The sequence below is a fragment of the Amaranthus tricolor genome, chromosome 5 (assembly GCF_026212465.1).
Source record: "Amaranthus tricolor cultivar Red isolate AtriRed21 chromosome 5, ASM2621246v1, whole genome shotgun sequence".
Lineage (NCBI taxonomy): Eukaryota > Viridiplantae > Streptophyta > Magnoliopsida > Caryophyllales > Amaranthaceae > Amaranthus > Amaranthus tricolor.
The window spans coordinates 30,982,966-30,988,885 of NC_080051.1; the positions used below are offsets into that span (position 1 = coordinate 30,982,966).

The 5,920-nt window shown below is 24.7% G+C and overlaps 1 non-coding gene across 1 annotated transcript; it reads right to left on the minus strand.

Moving 5' to 3' along the window:
• Nucleotides 1-1,161: 1,161 nt before the first annotated feature.
• On the minus strand, nt 1,162-1,234 carry TRNAE-CUC (transfer RNA glutamic acid (anticodon CUC)). Its single transcript has one exon. It is a non-coding gene; the product is annotated as a tRNA-Glu (tRNA).
• Nucleotides 1,235-5,920: the final 4,686 nt, after the last annotated feature.

Below are 5,920 nucleotides of genomic sequence, written 5' to 3' on the forward strand. Positions count from 1 at the left end.
ATTGCATACAAGAATTTGTGTTAATGCTTTATATAAAGTTTTTGGGGGTAATTAAATTGTAAATTAATTAGTAGCAATTGTCTTTTTTATAATTAAAAGAGGTAAAGTGTGATTCTTTTTGCAAAAAACATTTTTATTTTATTAATGCTAAATTATCAAGAAAGTAAAATTTTTTTATTAAGCCACTACCACATTAATGTAAAATAAATAACTATGTAACGGTTTTGAATATTTTCTTTAAATGTTAGGCGGTGTGGCCTTTTCTTATGGAATGCATAAATATTTAACTCAAAGAAATTATCACCCTTATTAAGATTTAAATTATTGAATAACTGATTCATAAGCAAATCTATGCTAAAATCTTAATAAGGGAGATGATTTATTTATGTAAAAGTTTAAATTTTTTAGTTAGTAGGTGGAAATATACTTTAAATGAGGACATTTTGTGAGTTGTGACATATATATATATATATATATATATATATATATATATATATATATATATATATATATATATATATATATATATATATATATATATATATATGTGTGTGTGTGTGAAATTGTCATTTAGGTTTTATTTGAATCATTCTCTCTAAACATAGTCTAATATACTCATTTCAAAAAAAAAAAATATAGTCTAATTCAGTCACTATGTTAACTCGAAATAAAAAACTCCGTAACAATTTTGAATATTTTCCTTAAATATTATATAGTGTGGCTATTGTTAGAGCACGTAAATATTTGATGATCATAAATTTGTAGTTCAACTATTTCTTTCTGTAAGGTTTGTGGAATTATGCATGTAATGAAGAAAATTTGTGACATTTATGAAATCGTCCTTTAGGGCATATTAGAATGCACTCTCTTAAAACATAGTTTGATACTTATTTTAAATAGAAAAATATAATTTAATTTAGCCACTCTGATTAAATAACTCCGAAATTATTTTAAATCTTTTTTTTAATGTTAGATAGTGATGCTAGCGTATGTTAGAATACATTCCCTCTAAACATAGTCTTACTCATTAAAAAAAAAAATAATCTTTGTCTAATACAACGATGTTGCACAAATTGCTACATCAAAAGACTATCGATGAGAAATACGAGTAGTCTACAAAGAATAAAGCAAAAAGCAGCCAAGATGATTAACAAAAATGATTTCCGTTGCCGGGACTTGAACCCGGGTCTCTCGGGTGAGAGCCGAGTATCCTAACCAACTAGACTACAACGGAATTGCTGTTATGTGTTACCACTTAAAAATTCAAACACGTACCTTATGAAATTTTCCTTTAAAAACTATACTAATTTTGAGCAATCATACTTAGATCAAAACTAAGCTAATCATACCATATTCGAGTTATCAAGTTGAATTGAGCAAATCATATCTCTTGTGTAGAATTTGAGCAAAACATTATTTATTCAAAAAATTAAAAAATTTTGATACGTGCTTGTATACTGTTAAACAAGTTTAATTCTTGAAAGATATTATATAACTGTTCCATCGGAGTATTGAGTATTAGAATCAGAGCAAAGTCGGAAAATATGTTATTATTAAGAACTAAATTAATTTGTCCTGATTCTAAATCTTATCTGATTCATTGTGATCGTTGTTTAATTTGAAAAGTGTATACAAGTATCGATAGTAACTACTAACTAGTAATGAGTAACGACTAATGAAGGATAGCACTTACACTATCTATAATTATAAGACCTTTGATTATCGAAGGAGCGAGAAAGCGTCAATGAAAAGACAAGTTCAACCAATAACAAAATTTAATATGTCTCCTGGAATTGAGTCTAAGGATGACTTTGGTTTGATGGACCAGTCTTAATTGGTATGTAAAATACTCAATCCCACTTTGTTATTATTTTTAATTCTTAACCAAAAATAAATTTAATATTGATATATTGCTTGAATAAAGAGTATGTGTTTCTAGTCAAATTTGACTGGTCTAGAAATAACTTATCATTCCAAATTTATGATTTTGGTCAAACCATAATTGTAAGGTTGTGTTACCCAATGTCATTTGTGAAGAGTAAAATTTTCTCCATACCTTAATATTTACCCCAAGATTTTGGATTGGAAAATCACATTAGTACATATTCGTCAAATCATAGTTATTTTATAAAATCACCATTATTATTATTAAACTAAATTTATTAACAATAATTAAATTATAATTAAACATATCAATTTTAAAAAAAAATAATTTTTTAAAATCGAAAAATAAACCTAATCACATGTTTTGTGTTGAAATTTGATATATGATCACTCTTTTGGCCAAAACTATTAATAGGAAAATAACATTATTGCAATGTTTGCAGCATTATTAGAACCTATAAAATTTTTGACAGGACTGCGGTGGAATGGCGTGTTCAATGCGATCATACCGCAGTCCGATCGTGTAATATCTGAGATATTTTTGAAATAATAATAAATAAAAAAATAAAATAAAATAAAAATAGAAAATAAATAATTAATAATGTAAAATTTAGAAACTTTAAACAATATAATAAATTTGTTAAGAAAATTATACGTTCAAAACTAAAAAAAAAGAGAAACAAATCACGTTTAAATAAAATAAAATAAGATAAAATAAAAGAACCCAAAAATTTAGGAGTAGTTTTAATATAAAAAGAATAATTGAGTTTAGAAAAAAAACTTATTTACACGATTTTAAAAAAAAATTCAAAATTCAATTTCCTTCCCCACTTCCTTAAATAACTCCTCATTCAACTCTATTATTTTTTCACTCTTTCCTCTAATTCTAACCAATAATATTCCTGCATTATAAATTAAGCAATTTACTCTTTAAATTATTTCACCGTATAAATTTTTTTTCTTCTCCCTCTTATTCTTTTTCTCTCATCAACCATTTGTCTTTTTTTTAGATCTATTATTATCAATTTCTTTTTCATCTTGATAGTATTTTTCAAACTTTAGACATTTTCTATTCGACAAATTACAAACACAATTATACTTCGAATGTTATGTTCGTAAAGGTTGTTTGATAGGACTTAGGAGCGTACATTTATATTCAAGGCTTGTTTCACAAGGGTTATCCCGTTAGTATTATGTGTTAAGTAATAATTGATGTGTTTAAATGGGAACCGTGATTTTGTATGATATTATACTTTTATATTATTCTGAAAATGATTTTTACTACTATTTTGTTACATATTTAATTCATAATATTATTACTTTGATGAAAGTTATAGTATTATTTTAATAATAATTTTTAAATGCGGTTGAATTGAAAAGAGAAATATTTATGATATTAATTGTTGTTATCGATCGATGTTAAAATGGTGATTTGTTAAATGGGATTTCAGCTGGATATTCTTGAGATATATTTTTCTTGGGAAAATTTATGATCCTAATGTAACAGACTCAAAATTTTTGTTCTTAATATTTCGATTAATCATTCTGAATTTTCAATTCAAATCTCTAATCCTTTGGTTATCCATTTCAAACCATCTTTAATTCCTAAACCTTTTCTGATTTTGTAATTTCTTTCAAAAATTAAACTTTAAAATATTATTTTTTTTTAAATCTTTTTATAAGCACTAAAATATTATTTTATTATTTTATAGTACGAAAAATAAAATTCTATTATTATATTCACGGTTTTATAAAACGTTACGTTTTAACTTTCTTCCTTAAACTAAAATTACTACTTATTATTTTAACCTTATAACTTTGATTTAATTATTTTATACATAAAAATGAGTCGTATTTTTATTATTAACTTTAAGTATAGTTTAAGCAAAATTTTCTAAGTAAACTACATATTTTCATGATTAAATTTACTCATTATTTTAAAGTATATTCACTTGTACATACAAGAATAAAGATTTGATGAACCAAAATCCTTTCTATAGTAACCCATGATGTTCATCTCTTACACAAGCTAACCTTCTTCTACACTCCAACTTTTACACATTCACTTACACACTGCAACTTTTACACATTCACTTACACATTCTAAATCACTTACACAAGTTACCCTTCTTCTATATTCCTAACACTCTTTTTTATACAATTTAATGAACTACAAAGTTGCCCAAACACATTATAAATACCCCATTTAGCCATGAGATCACTTACACCTCCATCATCATATCTTTCTAACATTCTTTCTTATATTTTCACTTCATTAAAATCTTACTACCTTAATATCTTTATTATTACTTGAAAAATTCAAGAAGATGGAGCTTAGAACACTCTTTATTTAGCTTAAGTCATCATCATTATGGAGCATTATTGGGTTATTACTTTGGGTATTTAATGTATCATTATTTTTGGAGTTTGGATTTAATGATTTTGGAAGCTTAGAAGATCATCATTATTTTGGGATTTTGGATTAATTAACTTTGGATCATTATTATCTATCTTGGAGGGCATTTCTTATTATTTTCCTAATTAGTACTTAGAACTAATCCTTAGTATTTGTATGATATAACTTCTTACCCTACTCTTTTTGTGAAATTTTACATTATATTTACTTTATAATTTGCAAAGTATGAAATATGTTGATATGTTTTAGTAGGAAGTTAGTTTAATGAAATTTTGATCAAGATTATTGTAACACCCGAATTTCCTCCCTTCCTTCACGATTCTAGTTTCGTTTAAGGGGTTGAAAATTCAGGTAGAAATTCGGGTGTTACAATTATATTAAGTATGTGTATGCTAAAAGTATTTTTAGTATGTTAATTTAATATTTTTTAAACAAGTTTAGGAAGTTGGGTGCAAAATTATATTCTAGTGATATTAAGTAGTTAAGTTAATTATTTAAATCTAGGATTTAGTATGATATATTAAATTAAGTCGTTCTTTTTATGTGAAAAGAGACCAAAACACTCATAGGTCATTCGACCACGATCATATAAAAAAAAAGAGTTTGATTTACTATTTTAAATTATTACAACTATTTTTGTGATAATAATAAAATAACAATTTAAAAAGATATTTTTGAGAAATTTTTATAAGTTAGTAAATATTAAAGTGTTTTTCTTGAATATATGAAATTTTTTTTTAACTAGTTAAGTTAATTATTTAAATCTAGGATTTAGTATGATATATTAAACAAAATATTTAATTTGCTAACTATTTGACCAAAATTTATGTAAAATGATGTAAAAATATTTTTAGTATACTTGCCGCTCAAACTATTTATGTGTGAAATATTGATTTTGTGGGATTACAAGTTTTACTTGTTTTATAATTAGAAATATTGACTTTTGTGAAAATTATAAGTTTGACTTGTTTTAAAAAAAGAATTATTGATTTTTGTGAAATTATAAGTTTTATTTGTTTTATAACTAGAATGTTGATTTTTGCAAACCTAATAAGTTTACTTTTTTTCTAAACTTGAAATATTGATTTTTGGTGAACTTGTTGAATTTTGAAACCTTATCCAAAAGATCCATTTTGACTTGAATTTTAATTAGAATATTTGATTTTTTTTAAGAGAATAAAGTTTTATTTCTTGTAAAGTTGTAAATGTTGATTTTGGGAACTTATTTAAAGAGAAATAGATTTTAGCTACTTGTGGAAAATATTAATTTAAAGACTATTAATAGAATATTAAGTTATTAGTGTGAATTTCGCGAACTATAAAAAATAAAGTTATAAATAAAATTTAATGTGTAAAAATTTAATAATGAATATATAAAGACATAAAGGTTAATTTTACGTTATGATTAATAAAATTATTAAATAAAAGAGGTTATCACCTAAGTCGGTCAAAGTCAAAGTTAAAGTCAAGTTGTAGTAATAAAAATGTGATGTACTCGTGTGAATGAACATTGATTGAATGACCTTGATAGTAAGGTAATGTCGAACCATGGACCGGCATGTAAAATCCCGGCGCCTTTGTTGGCCGACACGTAAAATGCAGTGTAAGACAGGGGTTGGC